The 24,726-nt window shown below is 45.1% G+C and overlaps 2 long non-coding RNA genes across 2 annotated transcripts in view; one reads left to right on the forward strand and one right to left on the reverse strand.

The window, feature by feature from the left end:
- Positions 1–24,726, reverse strand: part of LOC111976495 (uncharacterized) — a 52,441-nt gene that overhangs the window by 3,208 nt on the left and 24,507 nt on the right. The gene's annotated exons all lie outside the window — the stretch shown is intronic.
- On the forward strand, positions 5,720–16,453 carry LOC139029086 (uncharacterized). Its single transcript, XR_011481351.1, has 4 exons — positions 5,720–6,048; positions 15,905–15,940; positions 16,052–16,120; positions 16,250–16,453. It is a non-coding gene; the product is annotated as an uncharacterized lncRNA (long non-coding RNA).

Consider the following 24,726-nt stretch of genomic DNA (forward strand, 5'->3'; position numbering starts at 1 on the left):
TCTCCAACCCAGGAAACTGCCTGCCTGCCACCTTCTCTGCCACACATCTCTGTCTGCCTGCCACCCTCCCTGCCACACATCTCTCTACTCACAGTCTCCAACCCAGGAAACTGCCTGCCTGCCTGCCACACAATGTGGGTGTTGCACTCCTGAGCACTACTGTATCCTCTCTGAAATAATCTGCTCTCTCTCTGAAACCACTAGCCATGCCATAGGTGTGTGAGACATTGAGCCACAAACACCTCAAGGCAGCATCAATGCCTTAATCAATACCAATACAGTGTAGACAGTAGTGGTCCATCGAATGTAGCCTAACTGTAATCAAACTTTCGTGATTAATCAGTCAATTCACTAGGGGAGGTTTAATTTGTTGGCATGGCAATCAATATGCTAATGGCAATCAATGTACTAATGAAAATACAACGTGTAGTGGTGTTCAACATGAATCAGCAAGCAGGATTGATTGACTGTAGGAACTGAAATAGACTAGAGTCCAAGCTGCCGGATGTACAACATTCACAATGCTGCGAGGGCTAACCTTGGGGACCTATAAATGTTACAGTCAGATACATTCAATAGCAAAACCAGGAGACGCTGTGTCAGCAACACTGAAAAAATACTGAACAAAAGTATAAACGCAACATGTAATGTGTTGGTCCAATGTTTCATGAGCTGAAATAAAATATCCAAGAAATGTTCCATACGCATTTCCCTCAAATTTTGTGCACAAATTTGTTTACACCACTGTTAGTGAGCATTTCCCCTTTGCCGAGATAATCCATCCACCTGACAGGTGTGGCATATCAAGAAGCTTATTAAACAGCATGATCATTACACAGGTGATGGGAACAATAAAAGACCACTCTAAAATGTGCAATTTTGTCACACAACACAWTGCCACAGACGTCTCAAGTTTTGAGGGAGCATGCAATTGGCATGCTGACTGCAGGAATATCCACCAGAGCTGTTGCCAGTACGTCCAACCGGCTTCACAACCGCAGACCACGTGTAGCCACGCCAGCCCAGGACCTCCACATCCGGCTTCTTCACCTGCGGGATCGTCTGAGAGGAGAGGGACCGGGATGCTGAGGAGTATTTCTGTCTGTAATAAAGCCCTTTTGTGGGGAAAAACACATTTTGATTGGCTGGGCCTGGCTCCCCATTGGGTGGGCCTGGCTCCCAAGTAGGTGGGCCTATGTCCTCCCAGGCCCACCCATGGTTGTGCCCCTGCCCAGTCATGGGAAATCCATAGATAAGGGCCTAATGAATTTATTTAAATTTACTGATTTCCTTATATGAACTGTAACTCAGCAAAATCTTTGAAATTGTTGCATGTTGCCTTTATATTTTTGTTCAGTATATTTCCACTTTTTATTCTTCGTTATTCATGAACTGATCTGCTATCTGTATAATCATCAACTCGATTTTGCCAAATATAGGGGATATTTCTGTCATTCGTTGAAGGATGTTATCTAGCAAGCTTAGCAACTTTGGTCATTTGACATTTGTTTGACTGTCATCAYCAAGTTTGTACGATTTGACAACATTGCGCTCGGTGTGTCCTGAGAGCGTTCTGTGTCCAGATAGCCTACTGCTACTGCTGAAATGCGCTAATAAATTGAGGAACATGATAATGCTCAGAATTTATGAACGGCGATCATTGGTGATCAAAGATAGTTATTCTATCATTATTAAATATCAGTTTCATTAACTCTAAAATCTTTACATAGTGGTGCAGCCAAGCAGACAAGGTGGTGCAACGCCCCTCTAATTTGGGGAGAACTCTGGCATCGTGACCATATCTTGGTTTTAAAGGCATTAAATGGGCATTTCCGACTTGAATTATTAATTATTCCCGGTATTGAATTTGGCCGATTTTCGGGACAATATTAATCCCTAAGTTTCATGTTTTATTAGTCGTATGTATGGGATACGCATGGTATACATTGTCCAACTGTCTCTGAGCCTATTGGTGTCAAACCTTACCCAACGGTAAGGAAGAGAACAGCTCGTGGCTGGTGTGTGGGGTCCTTGATGATGCTGCAGGACTTCCTCAGGCACCGTTTCCAGTAGGTGTCCTAGATGGGTGGGAGCACGGTCCCAGTGATGTACTGGGCTGTCTTCACCACCCACTGGAGGGCCCAGGTCCCAGTGATGTACTGGTCCGTCTTCCCCACCTGCTGGAGGGCCCCTGGTCAGGAAGCTCTCGATGGTGCAGCGGTAGGTGAGGGAGGTGACCAGACCCAGGGCTCTGAACTTGGTGTCGAGCTTGTAGGGAACAATAGTGTTGAATGCTGAACTGAGGTCAATGAACAGCATTCTCACATAGGTGTTCCTCTTGTCCAGATGTGTTACGGCCATGTGAATAGCGATGGAAATAGCATCTTCAGTGGATACAAAGTAGATACGTCTCCTTTAAATCTTCATATTTGGTTGCGTTGTAAACCAAACACAATACAGGTCACTGTAACAATAAACGCCTACTTATGTAATCATAGAAAGCATGCAAATGTTGCAGGGCTGTGGAGACAATTCCTATAATAATCTATGCAAAATCTCAAACGGCATTGACCACTGGCACCACGTACTTAAATAGTCTCAATTACAATCCAGGAAATGTGGTAGTGCTAGTTGATGAAGCACAGTGATAACACATTAAGTTGTATAAATAAACAAAATCTAAATATTTGAACTTTGCTGTGCTTTTAAATGGTTGAAACCGCAGGGATGTTACATTTAGGTGACAACTAAACCAGAAATCTGACATATTGCTTTTTCACTGGAATTTGGTTGTGGTTTTAGATGATTTAAAGCACAGTGAGAATACATTGGGAATGTAACACATTTTTGACTCTCTTTTTTGAGTGGGTGAAAATAGGTTGTAATCTCATTGATCAACGTAATCAACCAAATACTACCCACGTTGAAATGACGTGGCGTGCCCAGTGGGTCAAGTCTATTACAATAAATGGATACGCACATATAGGCACAGTACTGTACAAACTGCATCAGTCATCTTTTATCAACAGACACGTCAAACATATAGGACCAGCAGATCTGAAAATGATCGCTGGTGGTTTTGGAACTGACACATCATATGACAATTCTAATCTGACATAGAACTCCTACAGTAAGACTGTAAAAACACACGCGGATATCAACACTGCTGTTAGTCTGGAGGTGTGTGTGTAAACAGCACTCTCCCTCTCGGTCTTTCATTCCTCCTGACAGACGTTGGAGTGAACCCCCTCTCACGTGGTGCTGTAGCAGTTCTCTCCATTGTAGCACGGAGGCACGGATGTTCCTGTACAGACAGATTCACTATCCCATAGGTTAAGTCATCAAGCACAGCCCATGCAGAGATTTAAGCAGAAATAAGAAATTGAATTCCCCCCCTCTTGTTAAAAGCTAATCAATGTTTAATTAGCCACTGTCTTTGTCCATGTTAAGGAGCTATTAAATAATGTAAACAAGGACTATTAAATCAGCCACACTACAGTATGTGTGGAGATATACCTGTTGGTAAAGTCATTATCACGTCTGCTGTGTCTGACTGACTGACTGACTGACTGGGAGAGCTGCTCTCTTCATCTTACAGAGAAAGAGAGACCTTCCTGACAGACAGCAGTGAGTCTCTTGAGGAGATGAAGTTGACACCAGTGTGTCTTCAGTGGAATTCAATGAGGCCAGGCAAGCAGCTCTAGTCTGTCCTATGAGAGATCAACCGCCCAGACACACATACTGTGGATGGACGGGGTGTGGGAGCTCAGACACACACACTGTGGATGGACGGGGTGTGGGAGCTCAGACACACACACTGTGGATGGACGGGGTGTGGGAGCTCAGACACACACTGTGGATGAACGGGGTGTGGGAGCCCAGACACACACACTGTGGATGGACGGGGTGTGGGAGCCCAGACACACACACTGTGGATGGACGGAGTGTGGGAGCCCAGACACACACACTGTGGATGGACGGGGTGTGGGAGCCCAGACACACACACTGTGGATGGACGGGGTGTGGGAGCCTCAGACACACACCTGTGGATGACGGAGTGTGGGAGCCCAGACACACACACAACACTGTGGATGACGGAGTGTGGGAGCCAGACACACACACACAACTTGGTGGCAGGGTGTGGGGCCAGACACACTCACCGTGGATGGACGGGGTGTGGGAGCCAGACACACAACACACTGTGGGATGGACGGGGTTGTGGGAGCCCAGACACACACACTGTGGATGGACGGGGTGTGGAGCCCAGACACTACAACTGTGGATGGACGGGGGTGTGGGAGCCCAGACACACACACTGTGGATGGATGGGGTGTGGGAGCCGACACACACACTGTGGATGGACGGGTGTGGGAGCCCAGACACACACACTGTGGCTGGACGGGTGTGGGAGCCCAGAAACCACCAACAAGCACGCACACAACCAGCTAGCAGACACATATGACTCCTGAGGAGAGGAACAATGAGAAGGAAGAGTGCTGGTGGTTGTGGAGGAATTGAATTAAGCATGTCTGGTAAGGGGTCTATCAGAAGAGTGGAATGAAATGGTCAACTGTATAGAGTATGTGTGTGTTCTGTGTACAAGTGTGCATAGTTCTAATATAGATGAATAATTATTTCCCCATGACAGAGAATAGGCAGGAGGAAACACACCGTACCGTGCAGCACTCCACACTGCCAGAGCACATAGCTAAATAACAAAAACATCTCATCAGAGCAGCGGGGAACTCTCCTCTTTCCTCCTCATTACGAGCTGTTCAACAGAACAAAAGCATGCCACATACATACTGTATGCTCTGTGCACCTGCCTGCTGCCTGCCACCTGCCTGCCTGCTGCCTGCTTGCTCGCTGCGTGCCTCTATGTAAACCTCCTGCATATCAGTTTACAGGCAGCACTAAGCCACTGCAGCTTCACCCCCCACCACAACAACACAGCACAGATTGCAAAAACAAATCCAACCTATATATTATGCTACAGAATGAAATTAGTGGGCATATAGTAAAGGCGGTAGGTACTATCAGAGCAAACATGACGAAACAAGAAATAAGTAGTTACTCACTCTGTGTCAGCTGTACGCAGTCTTTCTCCCAGATATATATCAGAGACCAGTCAAAGCAGATGGCTAAGACTCGACTCTCTCTCTCCTCCTCTCTCTCCTCTTCTCTCTCTCTCTCTCCTCGTCTGATCACTCTCCTCTCTCTCTCTCTCTCTCTCTCTCTCTCCTCCGTCTGATCACTCTCACTCTCTCGCCTCTGACTGTTTACACATACGCTGCGACAAGCGGAGCCTCTCTGGGCCTGTCACACCAACTTCCGCGCTGCTAGGCTGGCCCTCTTTTTCCTCCCTTTCTAGCGCTCTCTCTCTAGATCTCTCATCCATTCGTTCTCTCTCTCAAAACTCTTGTGTTGGCACCCTCCTCCTCTCTCCCTCCCTCCCTTCCTCCCTCTGTGGCACGGTGCCCCTCCCCCGCCTATGCTTGGACTGGGAGAAAGAAAGCGAGAGAGAGAGAGAGCGGGAGAGGGAGAGAGTGAAGCCTGCCGCTCTGAGAGGCAGGGCTGTTTGATGGAGGTTTGTTCTCTTCTCCTCTGCGTTCATTACACCGCACCTTAATTAAACAACATGCCTCTCTAGCTAGGACCGGTTGCTCTGGCAACCAAATCAGTTACACACAAGAGATAATAGATCTGCCCTTCCCTCGACACACGGACAGACACGCAAAAAGGCACGCAAGCACACACACACACAGAGTGAATAGTGGACTTCATATATTGAATGTGGGTTTATGATGTTTCTATCATTAGTTTTCCAGTAAGAGCGAATCATTTGGATTGAGAAGATAAAAGCAGAGGAGCATTTCATGACTAATACCAGAGAAACAGTGATTACACTCCTGCAATAAAAAAGGAAAGCTCATATTTCATCCATTACTGGAACGTCTCCTGAGTCCTCCTGCCACATTCAGCTTCTACCAGACAATGTCCCTGGCGATGTTCTCTTCATCTAAAGCATATGTTTGTTTGTCCCTTCAGGTACGTAGAAACACTAAGTGGACTTGCCTTTACTAAAACATGTGCTCTGGAGCATAGTCATACAGGAGAAGTACGATTCATCCTACTAGTGGTGTTTGGTATGCCAGGAGAGATTACAAGGGATTTATTGAACAGTCTTTATATTTGTGTATCGTAAAAATCATCTGCCATTCATGTGAGGTGAATTGTTTTAATTCTCTTCCCTTGAAAAGGTGGTGTTAACATGTGAACTAAAAATGTCAAAATATGGTTTCACATTAAATTTACATCTAGTTCACGTTTGAAAATGTGATTTTCACATGTCAAACTGCAAATTTCACATACGTCCTTCTCTCCTCGTCTTTTTCACAAAACCCATTTTATGAGAAAGCCATACCCTCTGGGCACAGACGTCAATTCAACGTCTATCATTAATTTCAACGTCTATATTAATTTCATTGAAATGACGTAGAAACAATGTTGATTCAACCAGTGTGTGCCCAGTGGGTAGGTCCCTCCCTTCTGCCTTCTTCTCCAATGGGTTTTGAGAAGGAGGCGATGAGAGAGGCTCTTACGTCGATGGACTCCTCCCTTTCTCTCCCTCTCTCGCTCCACATCTTTACCTCTGACACCTGCTGTCCTGTCCCACTGTGTTTCCGTTTTCATTCCAGATGGACTGATCTTCGTTTCTCTTTGCTTTTTTGAGCTGTTCTTGCCATAATATGGACTTGGTCTTTTACCAAATAGGGCCATCTTCTGTATACCAACCCTACCTTGTCATAAAACTGATTGGCTCAAATGCATTGAGAAGGAAAGAAATTCCACAAATGAACTTTTAACAAGGCACACCTGTTAATTGAAATGCATTCCAGGTGACTACCTCATGAAGCTGGTTGAGAGAATGCTACTTTGAAAAATTAGTTTAACACTTTTTTGGTTACTATATGATTCCATTTGTTATTTCATAGTTTTGATGTCTTCACTATTATTCTACAATGTAGAAAATATTACAAATAAAGAAAAACCCTTCAATGAGTAGGTGTGTCCAAACTTTGGACTGGTATATATATATATATATATATATATACACTTTTTTTACGCACCAAACAATTAAGGCAACAGGGATCTTGATCCAGGAGGGGATTGAATGCCTCTTCTGTAACCAAGAAGCTTGATCTTGAAATCTAGCCACTTAGCTAGCAAGTTAGCAAACCAAATGCATAGCTGGATCCCTGAGCTGGATATAATTTATTTGACACATCTCAGATTTCTTGTAGTTGTACTTCACTTAGTTATAAGCAGCGGCGTAATACCGCAGCCCCAGCGAGCCAGGGGTGCCCCCAACCCCCAAAATTTTGGGAACAGTATTGAAAATCATACAGTTGGTATTTGAAAATACCCCGGTATACGGTATATCACCCAAGCCACCAGTAATATAGTGTAGAGAGGAGCTGCTGGAGCTCTGCTGTGACCACCAGTAATGTAGTGTAGTGAGGAGCTGGTGGGGCTCTGCTGTGACCACCAGTAATATAGTGTAGTGAGGAGCTGGTGGGGCTCTGCTGTGACCACCAGTAATATAGTGTAGTGAGGAGCTGGTGGGGCTCTGCTGTGGCCACCAGTCACTCTTGGCCTGTCCTGGTCTGTCCTGGTCTGTCCTGGTCTGTCCTTTAACAGCCACAGACAGGAGCAGAGCATGTGTTGTGAATGAACACATAAATAAAGCCTGCTGGACTAAGATCCACCTGCTCCCCTCAGGGGCCCTTGAAATATCGATCTCAGCCCTCAGGCCTTATGAAGGAGCTGGCCCAAATGGGCACAATTTCAGATGGATGGGAGAGCGATTGTCCCCGAGGAAAAAAGCTGAAAAAAGCAGTGCTTTAGACAGGCTAATGTGATGCATCACTGTCTCCTCTCTCTCTCTGTGTGTGTGTGCATCCGTGCGCGCATGTGTGCATGTGGCGTGGGTGACAGTGTTCATTTTGGCCCTCATTTAGATTTAGTCTAGTCGTAGTCATTTTGACTAAATAAGTCAGTCAGTTGAATACTGATTTAGTCTATTGTCAAAATTACAAAACAGTGGGCCATTTTAGTCAACTAAATGCCCTTTCATTTTAGTCACATCACATTTGCATTGCCTCATTAACCTCTAGTAAACAGAAATCACTGACTGCCATGTGCACAAACGTACATAACCTTGTCCTACCAACATATTGTTCTGCATACCACCCTATTCTCTTCCCAACAGCAGAAATATGACAAACATGTATAAGAGTAGTAGGAGTTTCACAGCATCATCGCCATCGTTATCCAAGTTGTCATCAACATTCCACGGATGCCGCAGCCACATTGGTGTTCAAAGTAGAATGGGCTAATGACTTTGAACGAGAGCGAATGACTGTTTCGAGAYACTAAACCTCGAGTCCGAATCGAGTGCCAAATCCCCTGTGCTCGAGTCCGAGTACCTCAGCATACGGCACTTTCTGCACTACTTTGACTCTGGCCACTCAATCGGTCTCTCTAGCACCTGACACTTCCGATCCCCAGCAACATGGACACCCCTACAGTTAACAAACACAACTTTATCCACCAACACTTGACCATCCTTCCATGCCCTCCTGCACACTTACCACATCTCCTTCCTACACACTGCTGCGACATGACCATAAACGTTGCAACTGTTTTTTCTGGGTCTATTTAGTCAGTTATAGTCTTGTCAATTGCCTCTGAGAAATAGGTGTTTGACAAATATTTGTGTCACTTTTTTGTGGAGGAAATTAACACAAGCATCACATCCCAAGAGTAGTCTTCGGAAAATCCTTTTTCCTCCAAACATTCCTCCAAGTACTTCTCGGCATGGGCGTAATGGTATTCCTCTCTGTGTGTGTTTTTCCTGCACGGAGCCATGCATCATGTGTCACATGCATCACACACGTCCTATCCCATCCACTCAGAGCAATGTGACACACAGGTCAYCTCTGGGCAAATATGATGAATTGCATATCCTACTAAAAGTGCACAATTCTCAACATTCTCCTCTGGCATCACAGTGTGTTTTAAGACCATATCTCTCCTTCAAAATGAAATCTACCTGCAGCCTTAAGAGGCACCAAATAATGGAAATATTGGACAGCAGTCAAAAAGGCAGATTAGTCTGACTCTGAGAGACATTCTTAATGGGTTCCTCAACAAAAGCCATTTGGTAAAGGACCATTTGGCACAACATTAAAAGATAAGAAAACAGTTCTCTTAGTTGTTTCTTAACCCTTATCGAGAATTGAAGTGTTTGGCTGCCATGGCAAACAAACCACAGTCTGGAAAGCTTGAAGCATGACTTTTCAAATGGGGACATTTGTAACGCATGACACAATGACAGAACGGCAGAATCTATTTGAAGTAATACACTACATGACCAAAAGTATGTGGACATCTGGGCGATTAGGCCTGGCGATTAAGCCTTGCCTGGTTCGCAGTCGGCGTTCCAATTCATCCCAAGGGTGTTCGATAGGGTTGAGGTCACGGCTCTCTACAGGCCAGTTCTTCCACACCGATCTTGACATAGACCTCTCTTTGTGCACGGGGGCATTGTCATGCTGAAGCAGGAAAGGGCCTTCCCCAAACTGTTGCCACACAGTTGGAAGCACAGAATTGTCTAGATTGTCATTGTATGTTGTAGCGTTAAGATTTCCCTTCTCTGCAACTAAGGGGCCTATCCCGAACCCTATAAAACAGCCCCAGACCATTATTCCTGCCGGATGGTGAAGCGTGATTCATCACTCCAGAAAACGCGTTTCTACTGCTCCAGAGTCCAATGGCCGCGAGCTTAACACCACTCCAGCAGACGTTTGGCATTGCGCATGGTGATCTTAGACTTGTGTGCGGCTGCTCGGCCATGGAAACCCATTTCATGAAGCTCTTGATGAGCTTCATGCTGACATTGCTTCCAAAGGCAGTTTGGAACTTGGTAGTGAGTGTTGCAACCGAGGACAGATGTTTTGTATGCACTACGCACTTCAGCACTCGGCGGTCCTGTTCTGTGAGCTTGTGTGGCCTACCAACTTGCGGCTGAGCCATTGTTGCTCCTAGACGTTTCCACATCACAATAACAGCACTTACAGTTGACTGGGGCAGTTCTAGCAGGGCAAACATTTGACTTGTTATGCTGGTGAATGAGGACCCAAAAGCGACTTAATAGAAACAGAGTCTTTATTCCAGTCTTAAACAAACAAAGAAACTCCTGGATAATATCATAGGTTAATCCAAAACAGGAAACTGAAATCCTCTCGTCAGTAGAGAGGAACGACTGGAGACGCGACCACAGACTGCAGGTCGCTTCAGGAAGGCACAGGCCGTAGCTGACATAGACACCTGCTCACACGCAGCAATCTGAGAAGGCAAAAACACGACAGGGCGGAACAAGGACACAGGACAGCAAACATCAAACAAGAATCCGACAAGGACAGAAGCGGAAAACAGAGGGAGAAATAGGGACTCTAATCAGAGGGCAAAATAGGGGACAGGTGTGAAAGAGTAAATGAGGTAGTTTAGGAGAATAGAAAACAGCTGGGAGCAGGAACGGAACGATAGAGAGAGAGAGCGAGAGAGGGAGAGAGGGAGAGAGGGAGAGAGAGGGATAGAAAGAGGGAAAGAACCTAATAAGACCAGCAGAGGGAAGCACAGGGACAAGACATGATGATCAATGACAAAACATGACAGTACCCCCCCACTCACCGAGCGCCTCCTGGCGCACTCGAGGAGGAACCCTGGCGGCAACGAAGGAAATCATCAATCAACGAACGGTCCAGCACGTCCCGAGATGGAACCCAACTCCTCTCCTCAGGACCGTAACCCTCCCAATCTACTAAGTACTGGTGACCACGTCCCGAGAACGCATGTCCATGATCTTCCGTACCTTGTAAATAGGTGCGCCCTCGACAAGGACGGGGGGGGGGAGGGAAGACGAACGGGGGCGCGAAGAAAAGGCTTGACACGGGAGACATGGAAGACAGGGTGGACGCGACGAAGATGTCGCGGAAGAAGCAGTCGCACAGCGACAGGATGACGACCTGAGAGACACGGAACGGACCAATGAACCGCGGAGTCAACTTGCGAGAAGCTGTCGTAAGGGGAGGTTACGAGTGGAAAGCCACACTCTCTGACCGCGACAATACCTAGGACTCTTAATCCTACGTTTATTGGCGGCTATCACAGTCTGCGCCCTGTAACGGCAAAGTGCAGACCTGACCCTCCTCCAGGTGCGCTCACAACGTTGGACAAAAGCCTGAGCGGAGGGAACGCTGGACTCGGCGAGCTGGGACGAGAACAGAGGAGGCTGGTACCCAAGACTACTCTGAAACGGAGATAGCCCGGTAGCAGACGAAGGAAGCGAGTTGTGAGCGTACTCAGCCCAGGGGAGCTGTTCTGCCAAGACGCAGGGTTTCGAAACGAAAGCTGCGTAATATGCGACCAATCGACTGATTGGCCCTTTCTGCTTGACCGTTAGACTGGGGATGAAACCCGGAAGAGAGACTGACGGAAGCACCAATCAAACGACAGAACTCCCTCACAAACTGTGACGTGAATTGCGGGCCTCTGTCTGAAACGGCGTCTAACGGGAGGCCATGAATTCTGAACACATTCTCAATGATGATTTGTGCCGTCTCCTTAGCGGAAGGAAGCTTAACGAGGGGAATGAAATGTGCCGCCTTAGAGAACCTATCGATAACCGTAAGAATCACAGTCTTCCCCGCAGACGAAGGCAGACCGGTAATAAAGTCTAAGGCGATGTGGACCATGGTCGAGAAGGAATGGGAAGCGGTCTGAGACGACCGCAGAGGAGAGTTACCTGACTTAGTCTGCGCGCAGTCCGAACAAGCAGCCACGAAACGGCGCGTGTCCCGCTCCTGAGTAGGCCACCAAAACCGCTGGCGAATAGAAGCAAGCGTACCCCGAACGCCGGGGTGGCCAGCTAACTTGCAGAGTGAGCCCACTGAAGAACAGCCAGACGAGTAGAGACAGGAACGAACAGAAGGTTACTAGGACAAGCGCGCGGCGACGCAGTGTGAGTGAGTGCTTGCTTTACCTGTCTCTCAATTCCCCAGACAGTCAACCCGACAACACGCCCTTCAGGGAGAATCCCCTCGGGGTCGGTAGTAGCCACAGAAGAACTAAAGAGACGGGATAAGGCATCAGGCTTGGTGTTCTTATTTCCCGGGCGATAGGAAATCACGAACTCGAAACGAGCGAAAACAACGCCCAACGAGCTTGACGTGCATTAAGTCGTTTGGCAGAACGGATGTACTCAAGGTTCTTATGGTCAGTCCAAACGACAAAAGGGACGGTCGCCCCCTCCAACCACTGTCGCCATTCGCCTATGGCTAAGCGGATGGCGAGCAGTTCGCGGTTACCCACATCATAGTTGCGTTCCGATGGCGACAGGCGATGAGAAAAGTAAGCGCAAGGATGGACCTTATCGTCAGAATGGAAGCGCTGAGACAGAATGGCTCCCACGCCCACCTCTGAAGCGTCAACCTCGACAATGAATTGTTTAGTGACGTCAGGAGTAACAAGGATAGGGGCGGATGTAAAACGCTTCTTGAGGAGATCAAAAGCTCCCTGGGCGGAACCGGACCACTTAAAGCAAGTCTTGACAGAAGTCAGAGCTGTGAGAGGGGCAGCCACTTGACCGAAATTACGAATGAAAGCCGATAGAAATTAGCGAAACCGAGAAAGCGCTGCAACTCGACACGTGACTTAGGAACGGGCAATCGCTGACAGCCTGGACCTTAGCGGGATCCATCTGAATGCCTTCAGCGGAAATAACAGAACCGAGAAATGTGACAGAGGAGACATGAAAGGCGCACTTCTCAGCCTTCACGTAGAGACAATTCTCTAAAAGGCGCTGGAGTACACGTCGAACGTGCTGAACATGAATCTCGAGTGACGGTGAAAAAATCAGGATATCGTCAAGGTAAACGAAAACAAAGATGTTCAGCATGTCTCTCAGTACATCATTAACTAATGCCTGAAAGACAGCTGGAGCATTAGCGAGACCGAACGGCAGAACCCGGTATTCAAAATGCCCTAACGGAGTGTTAAACGCCGTTTTCCACTCGTCCCCCTCTCTGATGCGTACGAGATGGTAAGCGTTACGAAGGTCCAACTTAGTAAAGAACCTGGCTCCCTGCAAAATCTCGAAGGCTGACGACATAAGGGGAAGCGGATAACGATTCTAACCGTTATGTCATTCAGCCCTCGATAATCCACGCAGGGGCGCAGAGTACCGTCCTTCTTCTTAACAAAGAAAAACCCGCTCCGGCGGGAGAGGAAGAAGCACCACGGTTACCGGCGTCGAGAGAAACAGACAGATAATCCTCGAGAGCCTTACGTTCGGGAGCCGACAGAGAGTATAGTCTACCCCGAGGGGGAGTGGTCCCCGGAAGGAGATCAATACAACAATCATACGACCGGTGAGGAGGAAGAGAGCTGGCTCTGGACCGACTGAAGACCGTGCGCAGATCATGATATTCCTCCGGCACTCCTGTCAAATCACCAGGTTCCTCCTGAGTAGAGGGGACAGAAGAAACAGGAGGGATAGCAGACATTAAACACTTCACATGACAAGAAACGTTCCAGGATAGGATAGAATTACTAGACCAATTAATAGAAGGATTATGACATACTAGCCAGGGATGACCCAAAACAACAGGTGTAAAAGGTGAACGAAAAATCAAAAAGGAAATGGTCTCACTGTGGTTACCAGATACTGTGAGGGTTAAAGTAGTGTCTCACATCTGATACTGGGGAGAAGACTACCATCTAAGGCGAACATGGGCGTGGGCTTCCCTAACTGTCTGAGAGGAATGTCATGTTTCCGAGCCCATGCTTCGTCCATAAAACAACCCTCAGCCCCAGAGTCTATCAAGGCACTGCAGGAAGCAGCCGAACCGGTCCGCGTAGATGGACCGACAAGGTAGTACAGGATTTGATGGAGAGACCTGAGTAGTAGCGCTCACCAGTAGCCCTCCGCTTACTGATGAGCTCTGGCTTTTACTGGACATGACATGACAAAATGTCCAGCAGAACGCAATAGAGGCAAAGGCGGTTGGTGATTCTCCGTTCCCTCTCCTTAGTCGAGATGCGAATACCTCCCAGCTGCATGGCTCAGTCTCTGAGCCGGGTGGAGAAGATGGTTGAGATGCGGAGAGGGGAAACACCGTTAACGCGAGCTCTCTTCCACGAGCTCGGTGACGAAGATCTACCCGTCGTTCTATGCGGATGGCGAGTGCAATCAAAGAGTCCACGCTGGAAGGAACCTCCCGGGAGAGAATCTCATCCTTAACCTCAGCGTGGAGTCCCTCCAGAAAACGAGCGAGAACGCCGGCTCGTTCCAGTCACTGGATGCAGCAAGAGTGCGAAACTCTATAGAGTAATCCGTTATGGATCGATCACCTTGACATAGGGAAGCCAGGGCCTGGAAGCCTCCTTCCCAAAAACTGAACGATCAAAACCCGTATCATCTCCTCTTTAAAGTTCTGATAAACGTTAGAACACTCAGCCCTTGCCTCCCAGATAGCTGTGCCCACTCCCGAGCCCGACCAGTAAGGAGTGATATGACGTAAGCGATCCGAGCTCTCTCTCTTGAGTATGTGTTGGCTGGAAGAGAGAACACAATATCACACTGGGTGAGAAAGGAGCGACACTCAGTGGGCTGCCCAGAGTAACATGGTGGGTTATTAACCCTAGGTTCCGGAGACTCGGAAAGACCAGGAAGAGCTGGTGGCACGAGACGAAGACTCTGAAACTGTCCTGAGAGATCGGAGACGTGAGCGGCCAGGGTCTCAACGGCATGACGAGCAGCAGACAATTCCTGCTCGTGTCGGCCGAGCATTGCTCCCTGGATCTCGACGGCAGTGTTGCGAGATCCGTAGTCGCTGGGTCCATTCTTGGTCGGATTCTTCTGTTATGCTGGTGAATGAGGACCCAAAAGCGACTTAATAGAAACAGAGTTTTATTCCAGTCTTAAACAAACAAAGAAACTCCTGGATAATATCATAGGTTAATCCAAAACAGGAAACTGAAATCCTCTCGTCAGTAAGAAGGAACGACTGGAGACGCGACCACAGACTGCAGGTCGCTTCAGGAAGGCACAGGCCGTAGCTGACATAGACACCTGCTCACACGCAGCATCTGAAGAAGGCAAAAACACGACAGGGCGGAACAAGGACACAGGACAGCAAACATCAAACAAGAATCCGACAAGGACAGAAGCGGAAAACAGAGGGAGAAATAGGGACTCTAATCAGAGGGCAAAATAGGGGACAGGTGTGAAAGAGTAAATGAGGTAGTTTAGGAGAATGAGAAACAGCTGGGAGCAGGAACGGAACGATAGAGAGAAGATGCGAGAGAGGGAGAGAGGGAGGGGGAGAGAGAGGGATAGAAAGAGGGAAAGAACCTAATAAGACCAGCAGAGGGAAGCACAGGGACAAGACATGATGATCAATGACAAAACATGACATGACTAACTGACCTGTTGGAAAGGTGACATTCTCACTCTAAAAATGAGGGGTTCAATAAGGGTTCTTCTAAGATCCTCAAAGTTCTTGGCATTGAAAATGGCCCCAAAAGATTCTTCCAAGAACCTCATAGGTGGTGGGGTTCATCGAGGAACCTCCTTAGTTGGTGGGGGTTCTTGTAGGAACCTAACTGCCCAACTGAAACATTTGGATTTGAATGGACAGCAGGTGCAGGCACTTAACTGTAAAAATGTAAAGATCTCCTCAATTTAAGGTAAGGTTTGTCCCTTGTATGATCTAAATTCATATTGTTTTACGATGATACCCTCTTTCTTTTCATGTTTGTGCAAATCTTTCTATTACAGAAAATGGACACAATTCAATGGATATCAATCAAAGAGGTAAGAATATGTAGGCTATAAGAATATGTTGAAGGCTAGCTGTAGCTGTATTGGGTGCAGATGACTGAACTGACAAGGAGGCATACATATGTAAATTGGTATGTTATGCAGATCACATTTACCATCCTCCTTCCTTACCTCATCAATGAATATCCCATAGGCCTCTACATTATGGACAAGGTATGTGTATGAAAACCATTATCAAAACTGTTTCTTTCATTCACATTCACAACAAAAACCAAGGTATGAATACTGTTGTGTGCATGTTTTGTTAATAATCTGTCTAATTACTATTTTTGGGATTCACAGACTTCACCCTCCCTACACCTCTGATGAATATAACAGGAAATCTGTTCGATCACCATGCACTGCAAAATCATTCTGGCTGTGGATACGGAGAACATCAACACATTAACATTAACACGGCAGAGGATAAACCCACTGGACTTGGGGCTCTGCTGCGAGTTTACCTCATATTTGTATTTTTCTTTGCCAAAAATCATAATAAACACTGACAACTAAAATATTGTGTTATTGTTATGCATATTAATAATAATAGGTGATGGGATAGTTCAAAAATGAAACCCAAAAGGTTCTTCAAAAGGTTCTTTGAGGATCCATTAAAAGGGGTTATTTGAAGAACATATAGGGGTTCCCACACAGTTTCAATTTGAAGAACCCCTAAAGGATACTCCAGGAACCTTTTCTTTTTAGAGTGTATGACGGTGGCATGTTGAAAGTCACTGAGCTCCTCAGTAAAGGCATTATACTGCCAATGTTTGTCTATGGAGATTACATGACTGTGTGCTCAATTTTATACACCTGTCAGCAACGGGTTGGGGTGCTGCATCAGATGACATGGCCTCCACAATCACCTGACCTCAACCCAATAGAGATAGTTTGGGATGAGTTGGACCGTACAGTGAAGGAAAAGCAGCCAATAAGTGCTCAGCATATGTGGGAACTCCTTCAAGGACTGTTGGAAAAACATTCCTCAAGAAGCTGGTTGAGCGAATGCCAAGAGTGTGCAAAGCTGTCATCAAGGCAAAGGGTGGCTACTTTGAAGAATCTCAAATACTTAAAACTTTCCACCTTCTCCTCTACTGTGCTGTCGATGTGGATGGGGGGTGCTCCCTCTGCTGTTTCCTGAAGTCCACGATCATCTCCTTTGTTTTGTTGACGTTGGGTGAGGTTGTTTTCCTGACACAACACTCCGAGTGCTCTCACCTCCTCCCTGTAGGCCGTCTCGTCATTGTTGGTAATCAAGCCTACCACTGTAGTGTCGTCTTCAAACTTGATGATTGAGTTGGAGGCGTGCATGGCCACGCAGTCATGGGTGAACAGGGAGTACAGGAGAGGGCTGAGAACGCACCCTTATGGGGCCCCAGTGTTGAGATTCAGCGGGGTGGAGATGTTGTTTCCTACCTTCACCACCTGGGGGCGGCCTGTCAGAAAGTCCAGGACCCAGTTGCACAGGGCGAAGTCGAGACCCAGAGTCTGGAGCTTAATGATGAGTTTGGGGGGTACTATTGTGTTAAATGCTGAACTGTAGCCAACGAACAGCATTCTGCCCTATCCCAGATGGGATAGGGCAGTGTGCAGTGTGTTGGCGATTGCATCGTCATTGGACCTTTTGGGGTGGTAAGCAAATTGGAGAGGGTCTAGGGTGTCAGGTAGGGTGGAGGCGATATGATCCTTGACTAGTCTCTCAAAGCACTTCATGATGACAGAAGTGAGTGCAACGGGACGATAGTCATTTAGTTCAGTTACCTTTGCTTTCTTGGGAACAGGAACAATGGTGGCCCTCTTGAAGCATGTGGGCACAGCAGACTGAGATAGGGAGAGATTTAATATGACCATAAACACTCCAGCCAGCTGGTCTGCACATGCTGAGGACACGGCTTTGGATGCCGTCTGGGCCGGCAGCCTTGCGAGGGTTAACACGTTTGAATGTTTTACTCACGTTGGCCACGGAGAAGGAGAGCCCACAGGCTTTGTTACGCAGCCGTGTCAGTGTCACTGTATTGTCCTCAAAGCGAGCAAAGAAGTTGTTTAATTTGTCTGGGAGAAAGACGTCGATGTCCGCGACGGGGCTAGTTTTCTTTTTGTAACCCGTGATTGACTGTAGCCCCTGCCACATGCGTCTCGTGTTTGAGCCGTTGATTTGCGACTCTACTTTGTCTCTATACTGACACTTTGCTTGTTTGATTACTTTGCAGAGGGAATAGCTACACTGTTTGTATTTGGTCATGTTTCCAGTCGCCTTACCATGATTGAAAGCGGTGGTTTGCGCTTTCAGGTTTGCGCGAATGCTGCCATCAATCCACGGTTTCTGGTTAGGAAAGGTTTTAATAGCACACTGGGTACGACATCTCCGATGCACTTGCTAATAAACTCGCTCATGACTATGGATGTAATCCCATGACTCTGGATGTAATCCCATGACTCTGGATGTGAAGGTTGCATGTTCAGTGGTAGAGACTTTTTTGTTTTGAAATGTTTTGTTTTAATTGTTGGTTTTAAGCCTATCTGAAACATTAACCATTCTGAATGAATGCCTAAACGTAATGTTTTAAGCCTATCTGAAACCTTAACCATTCTGAATGAATGCCTAAACGTAATGTTTTAAGCCNAATGAATGCCTAAACGTAATGTTTTAAGCCTATCTGAAACCTTAACCATTCTGAATGAATGCCTAAACGTAATGTTTTAAGCCTATCTGAAACCTAAACCATTCTGAATGAATGCCTAAACGTAATGTTTTAAGCATATCTGAAACCTAAACCATTCTGAATGAATGCCTAAACGTAATGTTTTAAGCATATCCCAAACCTAAACCATTAACTTAAAAACACTTCAACATTTTCGGTTTGGAGAACTAGAAGGATGCTGAGGCAGGTTAATCAACCCAGGATGTCAAAAACCCTTCGAAATGTGATGTTTGGATAAACGTGGATGAACGTCAGAATCTGAAGTCAAATCGGTAAAACCGTGAGATCCTGTGGGGAAACAACAACCAAGGGAAATCACCATGATGCGGAAGTGCCTTTTAAACAATAGTGGGAAACAAAAGCAGTCGCTAGCATCTCTCCGTGTTGTTGTATTATTCTGCTAGGAAACGTCATTCCTCCTATCACTGAGTGCTGTCTGTCAGTCTGTCAATCAGATAACAATAACAACATGGGAGGATAAACCCCTGCAGCATAGTGCTGGAAAATGGATTACATCCCAAATCCCCAGGGAGAGGCTTAAAGCTCCTCTAAACAGGAAGTAGAGTGTTAAAAGTACTGTACACGACTGATCTGACCTCAGCTCAGTGTCTGGCCTCTGTTGGCTTAAAACACCAGTTTTCCTGTATCTATCAATAGACTTTTCACATAGAACATCCCTATGTATGTTGTTTAACCATCCAAACACGTCACCAATGCTTTATCCTTAAAGTACCTTAATGTATACTGCATACCCTAAAGAAAGTGTGTACCTTCTCAAAGATGTCAGCACACAAGAAAATAATATTATGGGGAAAATAGGACTGAACTGCTCGAAAGGTTACCAAATGACTTCTTCTAACATGACAAATTCAAGCCCGATATCAAATGAGAAAAGGACAATATTTTCTGTGAAGAATTACTGGTGCAGTCAAACAGTCTCATCCTCCAGTCCACTGCTTTCCTCAGTACGTTTGGTGGTGATGATGACACTTGTTCTGGTGCTGTGTGTGACTTTGAAAAATATATAATAATGAAACCTGTCTTTGGACTGGTGTGTCTGTGAGAACCAGGGGGCTAGGTTGTCTCTCTCTTGCTATATTTAGTCAGACAGGACAGACAGCGGGCTGAAGGAGATGAGAGGAGACAGTCTTGGCTGATTGGGTATGACAGTGTTCTCCCCGCTCTTGTCCCTCTCTATGCCAGCCAGACAACTCAGCTCTACGTGCACAGAGAAGCGTACACATGCATGGTGACATAAGCCCGGGTTAGTCACACAAACTGAGGAGCGTGCACAGAGAAAATAGTAATGTACACGGCATGGTGTCAGAAACAGAGGGAGATGTGAAATGACACCTCTGGCTCTTAGTATACAGTATACTGTACACAAATAGAGGAATGTGCACAATGACATCTCTAACCTCAGTTTACCCAACACAGAGGGAGGGCTCACACAGCAGTCGGTTTTCACAGAACATAATTACAAAATCAAATGCAAATCTTTTAGACTTTCATCTGCTGAATTTATGCTAGAGGCTGAATCCATTGGGTTGGGTACACTGGGCCACTAGAGGGCATACAACCACAGGCAAAGTCACAGCATACACCACCATACAACACCCTTATATAAACCACTTTGCCTGAAGTGTAATATTGTGACATATGTCTCAACAAATTAACAGTTTCTGCTCATTTAGACATGCATTGAAACAGATAATTTGGCAACAAGCATGATACATTTTTTCCCCGTGAAACCAATTCCAAGAATCTGTATCCTTCCTTGAGATAGAGGTTGTGGTTATCTAAACCTTGGGCCCTGTGGCCTGTATTTATAGTGAGTGTATCTGCAGAAGTAGCCTGCCTGTGTGAAGGCTGTCTCTCCGGGCTAAGCTGAGGCATGGATGGCCCTGGCTGAAGCTCAGAGTCCAGAGATGAGGAGTTAGTCTAATGAACAGAGTCACAGTGGAGCAAAGTTATATTTCTAAGATAGCTGTTGGGATGGTGTAAATAAAACTAGGCTGCATTACACACTGCAATGGATATTCCAACCCTGAGACCTGCTTTGCTCTTGCTGTGTGCTGTCTAACCAATGGCTGTACTATGTAGGCCTAAGGTGGCAGTTCAGGAGGAGAGTCAAAGGCTTCTTCTGAAAATATWTTTTGATTAGGCATAGTCCAAAAAATGTCCTATCTTGCATGAGAACTAGCTGCCTTATGTTCTGTTCAGTTTGAGAAGTAGAGCACAAAGATGAGAGGAGAACTGGAGGTCAAATTTTATAGCTTGCTACTAGTACAAATTATTTTATTAAAAACAATATTTTTCTTGCACCTGATGTATTTATCAGAGGTATTGACCTCACAATAAGCCAGATTCAAGGAATTTACATTGTGGTGGTATAAGTTGAAGCAGCAGTAGCGGCAAAATCAATCGGAAAAGGACAGCTCATGGTGCTGAAAGTGGGCAAATTCGAGTAAGCATAATTAATTTCAACTGTCTAAATTTTAATTAAACTTTACTAACCACAAGAGGGCTTTGTGCTGGAGCCTATTTCTTCCTATTTAAGAAATAAGAGTTAGGCATATCTGTTTGATAGACGAAATTAGGCTATAGGCTGCTTTAWCCATAGATTTTGTCGGTAAATTCCTCCACCCACCATGCACTCTTTAAATAGCCTACCTCCATGTCAATAAAGGGCTGTTAAGTTAAAACMAAGACTCGAAATTGAGGGGGTATGAGAGGGTATGACATAGGCCAATCTTTTATTAGAGAAAATGGCAAAAAAGACAGGCACCCTTGTTAGCTTAAGATTTTAAAGTAAATAAAAAGTATCCGGTTATATAAAGTGATCTAAAACAGCGCGTTGGTCCGCGATGCATTATGCTAGAAACAAGCTGTAAAATACCCGGGAAAGACTCCGATGCATATGAGGATATCATTGTTTCGTTTCTGTGACATTGAGGCTTCTATGGCCGGAGGAGAAAAAAAGTGATTTGCTTGGGAAGTAATCTAATTCTGTCACTATCAATTTATTAAGCAATTCACTTGCTGTACAGTAGAAGATGTTTAAACCCAGACAGCTTTTGGGGAAACACTTTGTCGTTGGGTTAAGCCCCGGAATAAGAGTAGTCAGCCGTTAAAACTTCTCTGATCTATGGATACCGGATGCGGGTTTAAATTCGACAACATACGGTGATCGCCACAAATAGTCATATTAAACATTCCTGAAAATACAAGTGTCTCACATGCTTCAAAAGCCTAGAATCTTGCTAATCCAACTGCGTTGTCAGATTTAAAAAAGGATTTACTGTGAAAGAATACGATGCGATTATCTGAGCACAGAGCCCCATACCAAAATACTTTTTCAACCAGCACAGGCGTAACAAAATCACAGATTGCAATGAAATAAATCGTTTACCTTTGAAGATCTTGCTCTGTTTGCAATCCCAAGGCTCATTGTTACACAATGAATGGTCTTTTGTTCGGTTAAATCCATTTTTATAGCCTAACACGAAACATTTTGTGAACGCTTATCTCGTTGAATTTCATGTCATTCAATTTTCAACTAAACATTCGACGTAAATACACAGACTAAACCTGTTGGTTTCCTTGCAATGTTTGGTTTCCTTGCAATCAACTGTTTGTTTGTAACCAAACTTGTAACCAAACTTGATGGGTCATTTCGCGGGACGTATTGACCCAAAGAAACCGATTGGAAGACAACAAGTAACGACCTCATTGTGCACCAATTATATGACCACTGTTTCGTTGATTGACTGTATTTTAACCCAATGACCACTGATCGTCTTGAAATCTAGCTGGGTAGATAGCCAATGAGCAGAGGTAAACGGCAATATGTAATGTTTGTGTTTTGGAAGACCAACCCATGTAGTAAACTCCGGCGTAAAGACCGTCATTCGCCATTGAAGATTCATACTGGAAGGAGCCAAACTCATTACGCACAGCACTGTTTCGGTAACAAGCATCTTCAGATGTTTATATATCGAACATCATGGCGAATAAGTCAGGGAAAGCTAAATCTAAGACTAGATATACGAATGTAGACAAAATTATAGAGGAAATTGATCGTGAAAGTGAAACATATGCTTTTGGAAGACGACTCAGTTAGCGACCATGACTCAAATGGAAGCATATTTTTTGAACGGAGAGGACATTGTTTTGGACTGGTAAGTTCTTCTCATGCTAATGCCGTTGTTTGAAATTAATAATATAAAATATTATTTGTGATTGTTTTTAAATTTTATTTGCAATATATAAAAATGTAATGAAATGTGTAAAGTACCCATTGGCTATACTTCCTCCAGCGGCATGCTTCCTCAACTCAGTCTACATATTATGGATTAGAGGGAGCATGGTCGAGATGCGTGTGTCTGCCGCCAACGTGTCCATCCCCAACGTGTGTCCATCCCCCTCTGAAGCTGGTTCATCCAGCTGGACCCCTGCTGTCTCTGGTTCCACACCTCCYGGGCCATCTAGAGGTAAACTGTTCATATTTACTCTTGAGGGCTATATAAATTGATTTGATTTGATAGAGGACTGAGGGTCTTCCAAATATTGAAAGTGTGTAAATAGTTACCCATGTTATTTTGTAAATGTATATTTTTTTTTTCTTCATATATATTTTTTTTCAATATTTTTTTCCCCTTCCCCCCCCCCCCATTTTGTTTCTCAATTTTTTGGGGAGGTGTGTTAGAATACCATTTTGGTATTTTGTATATAGTTATTTGTTTCAAAATGTATACCTTCACCAATTTGGCGACTTGGGTACATTTGGGCTACTTGTGTGGGACACCTGGGTGACTTCATGATAAATGTCATGTAGCCCACTCATTTTGGAAGTTATCATTCTGAAACTTTGCACAAGTACTGTTGCCCTCTTATGTTTTTCACTGAAATTGTCCCCATATTCATATCTGAATGTTTGTTTTATCTTGTTCATTTTAAAGATGATGATACAACAATWAAAAADAAAAAACGTATGGTTTTTTCATTGTATTATCTAAACCAGATCTATTGTGTTATATTCTCCTACATTCAATTCACATTTACACAAACTTCAGAGTGTTTTCTTTCAAATGGTACCAAGAATATGCATATCCTTGCTCCTGGGCCTGAGCTAGAGGCAGTTAGATTTGGGTATGTCTTCAGGCGGAAATTGAAAGAAGGGGGGGTAGCTGTAAGAGGTTTTAAAATTAAAGCGGCATCGGTAGGCCTACTCTGTCTGGGGTGGAAAGCTAGGCCTAACTTTTAACTTTTCATATTTAACTACTTGCAAACAGGTACAGTTTCGTTGCAAACAAGACACACTGTGCGCTATCAAAATTAATGCGTTGCCATGTAACGCTTACAGGACGAAGAACAGTTTCTAAAACTGCATAAGACTCTGAACTGTCCAAGTGAGGGTAAACATGTTTTCTGCTATCCACTTTGTTCTAATTAATATTTTGGTATAGGGGAGGGTAACTTTTTTTTTTTCTTCAAGTGTTCAGGGAGGGTTTAGGAAATATATATTTTGCTGAAGGGAGGGCCATCCATTTTCATTTCAGAGAGGTCAAATTTTCTCCATATAACCCTTATTATAAATTACATTCACTCACTTAGTTATAGTTGTTAAAAATATGTAGATTTGGTTTTTATAGGATTTAGTTTCAGAAAGCATGCGTGGGAGGCTAGGAGCCTCTCCTGCCAGTTTACCAACCAACACAGGATTCCAACTAATTATTGCTATTCCTTTAAAAGGATTTTAGAGAGGGACACAGATTGAGGGGGCCCAGCTGTCTCTGTGACAAGTGCTCCCTCTAAGACCTAGTTTGACAATAAGTCACGTCAAAATGTGGATGACCATGACAATATGTTGTGAGTTATTCACAGGAGTATTCAGAGTACTATTCAAATCTGGCAGAAGCAGCAGGAATGATAAAAGCAGAGTTGCTAACTATTTTCAAGGAAAGTAGCTGTTGGTTGCTCCGTTAGTCGCTAGAAGTCGCAAGATGAGGTCATTATGTAATAGTGACGTCACTTTTACACTTACGCTGTCCCTCAGTCTCTCATGCAATGACA

Source organism: Salvelinus sp. IW2-2015, linkage group LG17, assembly GCF_002910315.2.
Source record: "Salvelinus sp. IW2-2015 linkage group LG17, ASM291031v2, whole genome shotgun sequence".
NCBI classification, from domain to species: domain Eukaryota; kingdom Metazoa; phylum Chordata; class Actinopteri; order Salmoniformes; family Salmonidae; genus Salvelinus; species Salvelinus sp. IW2-2015.